This window comes from Scardinius erythrophthalmus (assembly GCF_964197995.2).
Source record: "Scardinius erythrophthalmus genome assembly, chromosome: 6".
Lineage (NCBI taxonomy): Eukaryota > Metazoa > Chordata > Actinopteri > Cypriniformes > Leuciscidae > Scardinius > Scardinius erythrophthalmus.
This window is the reverse complement of record NC_138226.1, coordinates 30906084-30920185: the sequence shown is the minus strand read 5'-3', so window position 1 is coordinate 30920185 and position 14102 is coordinate 30906084. Positions and strand designations below refer to the sequence as shown.

At 38.9% G+C, this 14102-nt stretch overlaps 1 protein-coding gene across 1 annotated transcript in view; it reads right to left on the bottom strand.

Moving 5' to 3' along the window:
* The window catches only part of tsc22d1 (TSC22 domain family, member 1), a 54440-nt gene that overhangs the window by 36376 nt on the left and 3962 nt on the right, over positions 1-14102 (bottom strand). The window lies entirely within an intron of this gene.

Here is a 14102-nt window from a genome sequence, read left to right as displayed (position 1 = left end):
ACAAATATCTAGCCTATTCATAGTATGAGGGGCTTGACCTGGCCATCGCTGTGGCCTGAAAGAGACGGACTGTCGCATCTAGTCCTCATTGACACTCTTATGCAATACTGTCTGTCCAGGAGCCACAGTCTGTGTTAGTGTGTGTGCGACTGTCTCAACAACCACAGGCTCTCTCTCTGCTGAGGCTGAGGGCACAGGAGGCAGGCCGGGACACTCATTTAACTCAGACATTTTCTATTAAAGCATTATGCACACTGGGCATGAATTTTGGGCAAGGGAAAAAAAACTCCATGCATATTTAAACTCCTGATTGTTCAATATCAATTCAACATATCCCAATTTTTTCAACATTATATTCAGTATGAATAGCTCATGTAATTTAGGTTGCACCTTCACAACATTACTGTCTTTACATATAGCTTTAAGCAATGTCACACGAGCATGAGTAAATGTGATATTGATTTTACACAACAGTTAATTATAGGTGATATTAACTTGTTTATTAAATAACATTAAATTGTCATGTTTTTGCCTTCACCAATTAAAATAATTCCAAACAAATCCACAATGCAGCCATTGTGCTTCTCTGAACAACAGTAATATTTCCTCACTGAATGAAACCATGTTTTTGAACGAGTCGCTCTAATGAATGACTCAACAACTCACTCATAAAGACAGTCGCTGCATCCAAAATCGTATGCGAAAACAGTACGCCAACAGAGTAGTGTCCAAATACATAGTATGTGAAAAACAGAAGGTGAAAAGTACCTGGAAGACCCACTACTTCCAATGAGATTCTGAAGTGCACATTCGATGGACACATTACTATACCATGAGGTCACGAGAGAGGAACTGTCAATAGAAGTGAAGTGACGCAACTGACGCTGGTGTGACGTGACAGTAACAGTAACAGCAAGGCGGATGTAGTACATCCACATTTAATGGGGGTGCTTGTCTGAAGTTTAAAATCATTGGTTACCCGTAAGCCAATCACATGTTTGGTTATGACGTGTGTTATGCGCATGCTCAACCGCATCGAACTTCCACTGTAAACACATGTATGATGCGAAAACAAAACCATCGAGCGAAATACCAGAGTGAACATGGCTGTGAACGACTTTTGCAGATTACGTGAAGTAAATCTACGCATCCACGGTACAATCAGCGTCTACGTCACGGCTCTCAGCCCGCCCTCTGTTCGTTGATTGGCCGGCTGTTTTGAGGCCGGAGGAAAACGGGAAGAAAGGTCGCTATCTCAGACTGAGTACAGAAGCAAACTGAAATTGAGCGGAAGTACGAAGTCTGACGTAGTCAGGCTAGTAAACGTAGCAAATCCATGACAAATCCCAAGCACTGAAACTCAGTTCAAATTAAATTAACTGGGTGGAGCTGTTGATTGCATTTGATTATGTAATGTAGTCGTCTGCCTCGAAGTTTGGAATTACATGAAAATGATCTTACAAAATGGAATTACTTTTGATCAAATGTTGAAACTGAGTTATAATATTACTATCACAATGATAAATCACATGAAATGCAAACACCAGTCGAATGAGGAAAAACAGCCGTTCATCACTGCATTCCCAGGTAAGCGCATCTGAGCGAGGTGAGAAAACTTATCAGATAGCAAAATGATCTTTGAGCATTTGGTTCCATCAAGTTTCATCGAGGGAGACAGGTTTAAGAATAGAAAACACTGTTGTTAGAAACAATCGCATAGCACACTGTTATCTTTGTGTCCTGAGAAGTCTGTCAGCTGAGCACCATTTTTTACAGAGCATGTGGATATTATTGTTTTTCTCAACATGAACATGCAAAACAATATAAACACGATAACCATATGCCGACTCAAGTATATACGTGCAGTACGATGCCGCAGTCTCAGCGTTCAGTCTCATTCTCTCGTTAAACATTTAAATAAACGAATATTTGTTTTTTTTTTATGAGCCCAAATATTTGAATACAATATTTTAGAAAAATGCCCATCCCTAGTTCGCTCTAGACAGATTAGCCTCCTCAACTGCTTACTCATGACACAAAGCAACAGCTAAAAGTATTCTTAATATCAACTTTTATTGAAAGTAGTCTACTTTTACCTGTTGAGACATGCCTTCACAAGCACCGCAAGAGTTGTGTTTGTGATGTTTGAGTTGGGGGAGGAGCAACATGCGAAAGGGTCGTTTGTAAAATATGCTGTATTTTTGTAATCCCGCTAGGTGCCACTAGTCTCAGAAATTACACACTTCACCTTAAAACGGTTTTTATACTTCACAGGACATTTGAGCACCCTTAGAAAAAAATAGAAACCAAAACGTAGATGAAAACTAAAACCTGCATTTAACTGCCAAATGCAGAAAAGCATTCAATAAATGACCTTACAGATCATGACGGATGAGGACATGGTGATTCATCACAACAGCCACAGAGGTCGATCAGTCAGTAGGGCCAAAAGCCATCTACACAGTCATTAAAACATCCACCAGCACCTACATGCTGACTCACAAGCCTGCTTCATCTGAATGACTGATGGGGAAGGAACTGACGTTCTTATGTAAAAGCACATTCAATTAGCTTATTTAATGGTAAAGGGAAGTACTGGTCTAATTATGGACAGTTCTGTGCATTGTGATTATGTGCTGCTTGTGACAGACAAACAAAGTGAGGAAACAAGTGAGTGAAATGTGAGAGCAGACCACATCATGTGTGTACGCGTCCAACTCACCCTCTCTTATTCTCACACACACACACTCTCACATTACTCGGCCCCACGGCTGGGTGAATGAAAGCCCTGTGTGTGGGCCCAAAGGAAAGTTCTCCATCAATACTGCATGGCTGTCACTGGATCTGTGCGTTCATGCTCCTCTGAGAAAGAGGCACACTTGAGTGTGTACTGTACAACCTGTAAACAAAATCAACTGGAGGCTAGAAAACCAATTTATGTGTGCATTTTAGCAAAACTACAAAGAAAAGTAGTCGGACATTCATAACAAACATATTAGCCTAGCCTAGATCTAGGCTTGGTTTGGTTTGAAATCAAAAACAGTGCTGGATCATAATGCTAAGACGAGATCTATTCTTCTTGGATTAGACCTCATTCTGTTTAACACCATTCTGAGATGCAGCCCATCTTTAACAAGTTCTACACAAAAAGAGTAAAAAAAAAAAAAAAAAAACGTTTGACAATGCAGAGCACATCTTGAAAGGACGCCATTCACTGTCAACGTGCTCCCGTTCACTGCGATTTACACACAGCTTACCTGATATGGCTGCACACATCCACTCACAGCAGTCAGAACGAGCAGATTTCAGCACTGAGGGCTTAAAATACTCTCTGCAATCTAACCAGTAATTCAAAGCATCAGCTTCACCGCAGATTAGATGATAACCACAGCCATTAAGAGCTTCGGAAACCAATAGTCAACAACACAAAAAGCCCATGATGACAGATTCCAATATAAAGAAGAGTAATCACTGTATCGGCTCCACCTGTGTGGTACCGCAGACTACAAAACAGCTGTATGAAGCAACTGTATAACACAGATGAGAAATCACTGCAGCATTCAAAATTAACCCATGCAAATGTCTACTTGTAGACCAATGGATGGTGGCAGCTAAGGAGATGAATAGATGGATGCCTTAAATCATGGGGTCAAGGTGGGAAATTACCTAATTTTCTAATTTTTCCTAATATAGAAATAAAAAAATATTTATAAATATAAAATAAATCAAAAGAAAAAAATTAAATGCATTAAATAAATAAAAATTACATACATTATTTAAAATAAAATAAAAACAATTAAACGTACAGTATGTAATTTTTTTCACCGCTAGGGGTCGCTAACCTCTTACAATAACAAAGGTGTAGTTTGATGACGCAACATTTGCTAAGAATTATGGATCTTGTCGTCAACGTCAAGCCGACCGATCTAATAATGTTTATGGATGACTGAATACAGCGATGCTTTTATCATGACTGTGATATGAAGCAGTTCGGGATTGCTAAGAGACAGCTATCAGCTCCACACGCGACGCGAGTCCCGCGGATATAAAAGGAATATGGACATTTCATTCTACCGAACTACACGCAAGTGCAGAATTACTAACAGGTCAGTTTATTAGACAAATTAAACTTGTGAGGTAACGCAGCGCTGTTTCACTTGGTCTAACATTACACTAGCACACTAAACTGCATTTGAATGTGTTGAAATTTATGTTATTCTGTGTTAGTTTGTCTGTATGAGACTAGCAGTAAGCTAGATCAACATTAGAATAACATACAGATCATATTCTAACATTTTATCATTGTTGAACTATATAACATTGATTAGTTTTATGTAAATGTGCTCACCTGTTTAATAAAGTACATGTAGGAGCAGTCGAAGTCTCGGACGTGGAGCTCTCGTTTATATACTGTCTATGGGAGCTCTAGGCATCTCGAAAACACCGCACTGATATTGATTCTCGTTTTAGTTCTCCTTTTTTATCCAAAGTCTGCTTGCCATGGTCCATAATGTTTGAACGAAACAACAACAGCGTGCAGATAGACATTACGAACTACACAGTTGTCCACGTCTGTCGCCTTGGTTACTATCAGAGGGCTCTCGTTACTACGGCAGTACGAGCGGAAACCATGGAGAAGGCAGATATGACGCCATTGATGGCAGTGAAGAAACGGGAGAGGAACTGTCAATAGAACGTGTCTTCGAATTAAATTACAAATTTCTCCTGGTTTGAAAGTTGTTGGAAACAGTCGGGATAATGCAAGTACACAACTAAAAAAATATATATAACATAGATATAGTGATTTGTGCTATTTTTAAAGCAAAAAAGTGACATATTGTACCTTTAAGAAGAAACTCCAGCCATTTCTAAAAAAAAAAAAAAAAAAAGAGAATATCCCAGAATTGTGGGTAGGCTCTTTTGATTCAGTAAGTAACCAGTCAGAACACCCTAACAACCACCTAAAAATTTAAAAATCTAGTTTTCATTTTAGTATTGCAGAAGTCTAACTGACTGATCCATTGTTGGTGCTCGAGGTGATGGACAGCTTCCAGTGTAGACAGCCTCAAATCTGGGGTAGACGCGGTGCAAGACTGAGCAAATGAATGCCATACAAGTCTCTTTCAGAAGGTTGTGATGTTTGTGTCTGGTCTAATAAAGGCTCTGTGTACAGTGGTTCAGGTTTGAGTAAGTGAAAAGGCAGGATTCTTGATGCATGTGGGAGGGTTGCCTAAGGGGACACGGCTCTAATTTACAAGGGCCAAACCCAGCGCAGTCAGGGAGCTTCTGGCACTGCGCACTCAAACAAGCCAAGGCAGAAACCCCAGTCATCAGAGGATCGTAAGAGAGGAATGAGAAGGTTGCGATGTCAGTAAGGCTGCGTTTACACTGCAAGTCTTAATGCACAGATCTAATCTTTTGACCGTTCCCGATTTTTTGTCCCGCCTGTTTACATTCACTCTAGACACGACTGGTATCCGATATCTGCGTTTACATTAATCCCTGGACAAAATAATCCCTGTTGGTGATCGCTTTACTATGTGACATGGCCGTACTAAAATTATTTTATAATTCACTTTGGGTGGCCATAATTATCCGCCAGCATTGATAAGTTAAAACCTGTCATGGATGTTTGCAGCTCAAAATCTAGCTGAAAAGATATATACCGTAAAATAACTATTTTAGTAGTGCGGTAAGATTTCATTTATTTGATTTTTGTGTTTATACTTGTGCAACAAATTCCGATCTGTGTCAGATGAGAGTAAAAATGTATGTATTAGCGATACTGGATAATCTCCTGGATTTTTTATTTATTTATTTTTTTAATGAAACCGTTACATTTAATCTTCTATTCCCTGGCCAGAATCCATCAGGACTGCTCTAAGGATGCTACAAGGATGCTTAGCACGTCTCTGCCACAACCACACTGTTTGCATACATCACAAGGAGAACAATGGACACACACTTTCAGTCATCTGGAAGATGTTCTACTTGGTTCTGTTTTCTTACCATCACTATTTATCTTTCACTTAGAATAGGATTATAACCCTTCCAAAAAAAGCAAGGCTACATGACAGGACAAAACACAGCTTCCCACTAGCCAGAAACACTAAAACAGGGCCTGATTTGTTAAAGGGGCCATTCCTGGAAAGTCCCCGTTTGACACCAGTGCTACAAATACAGGACCCATGGGACAGTGTAGCAGGAGGTCATCTGAGAACACAAGCTCATGGTTACCGTTACAAACAGTGGCACTGCCCATTGATTCACCCCGCATAGCTAGAACTGCCCGAGACAACGAGTACTGATATACTACGGACAATTATCAACACTCTGCTGACTCCTGGGACAGGGACGAGAGAGAGACAGACAGACAGACAGACAGACAGACAGACAGACAGACAGACAGACAGACAGACAGACAGACAGACAGACAGACAGACAGACAGACAGACAGACAGACAGACAGACAGACAGACAGACAGACAGACAGACAGACAGACAGACAGACAGACAGAGAGAGAGAGAGAGAGAGAGAGAGAGAGAGAGAGAGAGAGAGAGAGAGAGAGACTAGTGATGTGCAGTAAATCAGTACTTAAAGCTCCATGGTGCAAAAACATCATTTTATCATACTTTTGGTACCTGACTCAGACAATTTGCAGTTCAGGTCAATGTGACATGACCAATTACTACATTTACCAAATTTGGCATTGTTATTGCTCTATAATAAAATCCAGATGGTAAAAGCAAAGTCATCTGCACTCTTTGTATGGTGGAATTTAAATATAAAACCTCAACATGTATGAAATAAAAAAAAATTTACAAGCATTTGATTAAGATAACAGCAAGAAATACATTTCCTGCAAAACTGCTGCATTCTAAGAAATCACTGACAATTTTCTTACATTGTCACCCAAATGAAATGGCAGACTCAACACATTTTGTTTTATCCTAAAAAAGGAAATATACAAAATTGAATATAAATGAAAAATTATATCTAAATATAATTAGATTAATCGCAAATTACTGACACTGATTTACTGACACTGAATTGTTCAAATCGACTGACAGCCCAAGATTCATCGTTTACCATGACAGTTTGTTGTCCAAGTAATAAATTCCACTTTTTGTATTGTGGAATTTAAATAAAATCTCAACAAGTATGAAATGCATATTATGAAAATGACTAACAAAAATGGCTCCTGCAAAAACTGCATTCCAAAGGAAACACTCATATTTGTTTTCTGCTACATGTTTTTTTTACTAAAAAAGGGAACTAAAATATAAATAAATTAGATTAATTGCAAATTAAAGTCCGAGCAGACACTGAATTAAATCTACTGACATTCCCCAATGCCGTTTCTCTGTTATCCAAGTAATAAACATTATTTCTACTGGTATTGTACAAGGCAAAACGTTGGTAAGGATTCAGCTCATGAACTGACATGACCCCGGATGAGAAAGCAACCTCTGTAGAGAATAGAGATCTGTTCTTTACCCATGCTTCCTTGAAAACCACCATGACAGAGCACAGCAACTGCTATTCTGCCAGACTCCGATCTAAGGCTAGGCATAAATTTGCATGTATTCTGCAGCTAGTCCAAAAACAACCAAGCAAACAATAATTCTTAAGTCCTTTGATTCAGATTTCCAGCACAAAGAAGCGTGGCGTGGTTTTAAATGGGAACTCGTAGCCCCTGCAGAATGAGCGCAGCTTCTCCAGAGCCAGTTCGAGAGTGATGAAGACACAATTGTCTCTGGGAGGCTTATGCTAGGGGGTTTTAGGGCTGCCGGTTGCTATAGCAGCTCGGTGGCAGCTCAGACGAGCGGGCAGACTGGCGTAAAGGACAGGGATGGGCAAGCGCGCGGGGGTTTGCACAGAAAGCGCGAGATGGCCGGCGGCCAGGCGACACTGGCAGTGTGGCTGAAACAATGACTCAGTGCTAATGGCTCACAGCGGCACGCTGTATGCTAAATACAGAGCCCGGCACTCATTCAGCCTCCTCGCAAAAGAGAGAGGGATTACTTTTGGACAAAGTGTTGGGAGAACGACGATAAACCCCATCGTGTCTAAAGAGTACTTTGCCATCGGATGGAACTGCATCAAATAAAAGCAACTCCATAAGATGTAGTCCTGGAGTGATGATCAGTTCACTTGAGCTCCACGCTTCTGTTCTAACATCAGTTCATTGAAATTTTTAACGTTTAAATAAGATTTGTCACGACAACTCTTGGAGTGTTTTGCATAACGGGGACAATATTGTCTGTTTGGTTATTATTGCTGCTGCGGGACTTGCTACTGCCAATACAAACACAACACACTGCTGTGAGCAAGTAAGACATGCTGCTGCTGTACAATATAGCGTACATGAATTACCAGTTGCAGATCTATACAGGTGGAGCTGGGGAAGGTGGAGGGTTTCTGAAAGCGCACTACACTGCTAAGGCAAATACTACCCAAGTGTTTGAAGGTCGAGCAGCGAGCTCATTGGCTACTGATACAGCAGGAACCAATCAGCTGCGCCCTATAGATAACGATGTGATTATGAACAGTTGAGTTAAAGGACCTATCACGCCAGAACTTTGTATATCAACAATGTTCACATTCACATATAGGTGGACGGCACCCAAATGATGAATGATCTAGACTAAGGTGTCTGAGGACTGAAGCAGAGATTAATTTGCACAAGTCCAAGCTGCTTGCTTTTTATCTGGTATTAGGAGTTTAGAATTGTGCAGAGGTGAGAACTTGACTGGCAGATAATCTGTGGCACACATGGTGTTTGTGGCAGGGATGGGGAGGAAGTGGAGATAAGACACTCTGCACAGATGGAGCAATGCCTCGGGGAGCCAGCAAGGTGATTGGTGGGAAAAAATTCCCACTGTCAAAGATGATCAATCATTCAACCGACAGGCCATTAATAGAGTCAGTAAAAGTTTATGTTAAGCACTAAAAGGCAATTAAATAAACGTCAGCTGAAAAGCCACTTTCACATTTATCAGAGAAAAATAAAGCCTTTCTAAATTAGAAGCTGTCCAATTCAAAAGAGAGTCGAGGAAATGTGTTGTTCAGCGGTCGCCATGTTTTCCACAGTGACCTCATTTCACTCTGTCCAGTCTGGTGATACAAGAGGATATCTCATTGTACATGTTTAACAGAGCAAGAGTGCGGCATGAGCACATGCTCAAGGTTGCACACGAGATTTCCTGCCCAGTCTGAAACCACAGAGAGAGGCAGCTTTCCAACTCTGCTGACTCACGTGCCGACTGCTCTTAGAAAGCCAACATAGGAAGGGATCAAACTTTCTACAGGCTGTAGCTCAGGCATGAATAACGACTTGGGCTGGGGAGTGCTTTAATTTCAGAGCAGCGATCTGGATTTCTCTGTAGGCGTATTAATCAGGTAGCAAAGGATTGACCTTTAAGTAAAAGCATGCATGTTTATCATTACATGTCAGATAATGAGAGCACTGGAGTTTGGAAGATAAAAGAAATATATCTGGCCAATAAAAGCATAAGATCTAATTTAGTCCATTTCAAAATAATTTTCAGATGATAATAGGACAAACAAATAAACACGGACATAATGAATCACACACACAAAAGGCCGAGGCTTGGTTATGCAAATACCTCATCCATTTAAAAACAAATCTACTGAAAAGAATAAAACAATACCCGTCCCCAACGATCTCTGAAAGCAATCTGCTAATTCCTCTCACTGTTGGACAAACATTATTAAAAGCAATGAAAATAAAATTAAGGAGGTCATGCACTGCAATCATTTTACCCAGCGGATCAAAGGAGTCTGCTAAAACATGACAATGCAACGGCCAGGAGGTTGTTTTGCTTGGTCTCCGTTCTGCTGTTCAGAGAGCACTTAAATTGGGCTGGCTAAATGGGCCAGATGAAAATATCCACTCGGCAAATATGCTTTACAAGTAATAAAACGTGTTGCTGCGCCTTGGCACTTCCCTTTACGCTTTTTGTAGAGGCTTCATAATAATGAACTGTTTACATGTGAATGAGTTGCTTAGCAGCCGTCCAGATGAGATTCTCTCTGGACAACTGAACAGAGCCGAACACGGCCGAAGAAACATTCAACGCAACAGTTATGATGCAACTCTGTAGTTTTCAGAACTAAAATGTTGAATTTGTACCCAATGTGCATTCAGAAAACTAACAATTATGCTAGAGATTTATGGGAGAAAAACAATTGCAATCAGGAGATGTAGGAAGCACCAAAGCATTCAAGGAGATGTTGTCACGCCTGGGAAAGAATATGAAAGCCAGCAGATTTCAAACCTGAAAAGAGTTGAGACAAGCGCAAATGTATGTTGTGAATGTGAGAAACCAGTTCAGCTGAGCTCATGAGGTCTCTGCCCCTATTAGCTTTCAGTCCCTAAAGTACTTTGCTGTGCTCTCTGCTCTCAGGTTTGGAAGGACAGGTTCTAATCCAAATGACATCATCCCAAAAAAAAAGAAATGTGCATACAAAGAGCCTTCTGATGTCTGTAATGTGGCTAAAAAAAACACATTAAAGGGAAAGTTCGCAGATAATGAAAATGTTATCATTTATTCACCCCCTCATGTCATTCAACAATGTTTTGTCACCCATCTGTAAAAAAAAAAAAAAGTGAGTCAGAATGTCTGAGCAGTTTTGTTTCATTCAACAACAAAAAAAATCTTGATTTATATCATCAAGCTTCAATTTAAATTAAGTAATAGAGGAACTTTATAAATATGGCCTGTAGGGCTTATGCACTATATTCCGAGTCTTCTGCAGCCATACGATGGCTTAGTGTGAAGATCAGGCAGAAATGTAGCATAGCCTAAGCCTTTATTAGGGCCCTATGACACTCCACGTGTGTTTTAAAACTATCGTCATATCTTACACACAGAAACTCAAAGTTCTTCACGACAACCCCTAAAAATAAAAGTTTTGCTAACTTGAAGACACTGTGACAGAAATATATAACTATTGTATACTAATAATTATAATAAATACATTATAATAATTAGTATTAAAACATTATTTAAGAAATTTCACACTTTTTTTCCATGTTTTAATTTCAAAAGTAAAACTTGTTCATTTTATTACATTTTAAAAGATTAAAACATAACATACAAAACATTTTATAGGACCATATTACTGCAAAACAGTAAAGGTTATACCTTATGTTAAAGTTTGATTAATTAAATTGATTAGACATGCTTTTTGATTATTACAATTTAATTAGGCTAAACCATAAAAATCCATCACATTGTAAACTATACAGGGAACACCAATTAAATGATTTGTTTACTTCACTTTAAATGACATAAGGAAGTTTTTATAATAACAATAATGTTATAATAATAACAACAACAGCTTTTTAAATGAGATTATTTCTATAGCTGACTAACAAGTTTATGACTTTACAAGTTTTTTTTTTTATACAAATATGAGCTTTATATTGGCCATCGGCCACCCTTCTCTCGAAGATATCGGCGTCAGCCATAAAAAAAAACAATATCGGTGCCACTTCACTTTTTACGGCAAGAGCGATATGTCTCGCCACATTAAAGAATGCCACGGTATTTATTGCATAATAAACCAGAACTCGAAACCTGAGACTTTGATCCATATCAAAACAAATAACAAAACTTATTGCAATATTTTTGATTGGAGGCGCACTACAAAGCTTGTTCATTCATCAACTGAAAACAGACCAAAAGATCTTTTCTTGGGATTTAAGAATTGATATTGAAAATAAAATAAAAAAATTTTAATGGATTTCATAGGGCTCTACTTGGTTCACTGATAGTGTTCCCCTAGGGATAGTTTCATTCATAATGTGCAACTCATCAAGGTGTGGCGTCATTGAGGACAAACGTCATATGTTCTCAAATGAGTATCATATGAGTATTTTGTTGAAATACAGAGACTTAAGTTTCGTTCTCTTTCTAATTATTGTATGGCTTCAGAAGAGTCCACAACACCCAATTCCCATTTTTATGGAGCTTGACTGTCCCATCAACGTTCTGTGGAAAAGAGCAGTTAAGACATTCTGCCCAACATCTCTGTGTTCAATGGGGGGGGTGGATAAATGACGATTTTCATTTCTAGATGAACTATCCCTGTTATGGAGATTGGGAGAGCAGGGGAAATGAATATCACTAAGGGACCAAGAGAGAAAGCATACACAAACTGCCGCTGTAAGTTCTGCCACGTTATCTGCTCTGGCCCGATCTGGCCGAGTGAAAGCATTTCCTCTCCTATCCCATTCCACACGGTCATTAATTGGAGAGATAATCTACATGATCTCTACACAATGAGTGATTCATTGAGACTCACATGTGTGGCTTTTATCACTGCCAAGAGCAGATTACATTGAAAAAAAAGCAAATGTGAGATAATCTTTCTATACGAGGCTGCCAGTCTGTGGCACACTGTGACCTAAGAACAGTATAATAAAAAGATTGAAATAATTTGTGCTGACTTAATCTGTTATTGAGCAAGAGCAAAAAGGGGGAAAACTGAATGATCTCATCCTGTATAAGTGGCCTCATGCTTTACACCAAAACAGCACCAGCTGATAGTCTTTCAAAACAAAGAAATAGGTTGAAATTCAATTGTTTGCTCACTGAGAGGAAAAAGCTTTTCCTGTATTTTGTTTTGAATGGTTGGCTCTCTTGTAGGCAGGCCTACAGTCCTTCAGTCCTTTAACCAAACACGATCACACCGAAAATGTGACACTGGCTAAAAAGCACATCTATGAGGACAGCAAGCCTTGGAGGATGGACTTGAATCCAACAGATGTGTAGTCCTCCACATCATGTCGATCACATGGTTAAACTCAAACATAATAAAAGTGTCAAGCTGTCAACATGCCAAGTTACATTTAACAGAAAAACTTGGTCATGGATGTTTGCAGGTCTGGGCAATATATTGAATATTCAGGACATATTTGCAATTATTTTGCTGGCGATACACAAAGTAGGCTAGCATTGTGAATATGATTTTATTTTGATGGTTCACTTTAGACATTCTACTAAGTAACTTTGCAACTAGGCTATGTCAACTAACTCTCATTAGAGTATTAGTAGAGACTGTAGTAAACTTATAATAGACTTAAGTTAGGGTTTGGTGTTGTTGAGGTTAGTAGATTAAGTTGACATGCAGTTGCAAAGTTACTTAGTATAATGTCTGGTGGGCCATCACAATAAAATGTTACCATATGATGATTTTAATATGGCCATTACATTTCATTAGACTAGTTTTATAACTCTACTACTTACAAGCATTAGAGCGTTTAGACAGATATTTAAAAGCATCTGATTTAACGTTAAGAGTTTATAAATTCTGTGAATATTTAAACTATGTTTGAAAAGTTGCACATTTTACTTTTAGCATGAAAGATTACAAATCTACCTGGGAACTAAATTATGTAAAGCTATTTGAAAGCAAATGCATATCAAAATATATACTGAATCTCGCTAAAAGTCTTAAAACTATGCCATCAATTTAGAAGACCATCTAGTTGTGGCTGACAAAAAGTGCTGACCAAAAATTGACAAGGCAATTAAATGCAATATAAGTGTGATCTCATTCCCAGCGAGGGTCTGATGTTTTGTGACCACCACATTTTATTTACATTATGTCTGAATATAGTTCTGAACAGATCTGGTCTGTGATCTGACATTGAGTAAAGCCAGACAATAAAAGCTTTAAGCAAGATTATGACTAACACCTGAGAGAAAGAAGTGGTGCCACACTTGTGTGTGTGTGCACTGTGACAAAACTGTCTGTTTCAAAAAGGAGTGTTAGATTACAGAGCATCTGTTAGACAAGCTCTGTCAAGCAGAGGAAACTTTACTTATGAACAACTCATTAAAATAGCACAGTATAAACATGCATGCCTGTTTCTTCTGAACAGCTTAAGACAAATGCAAACATATGTCACACCGTTTTAGCAGTACTTTAAAAATGTGTATGCATTGCAACCTGGATTATTAAGTATGACATGCAGAACTTGCTTTCATATGTAGGTTACATTTTGGGCCTTGCAGTAAAAAAAAAAAAAAAAAAAAAAAAAAAAAAAAAATGGACTAGACTGAAGCTA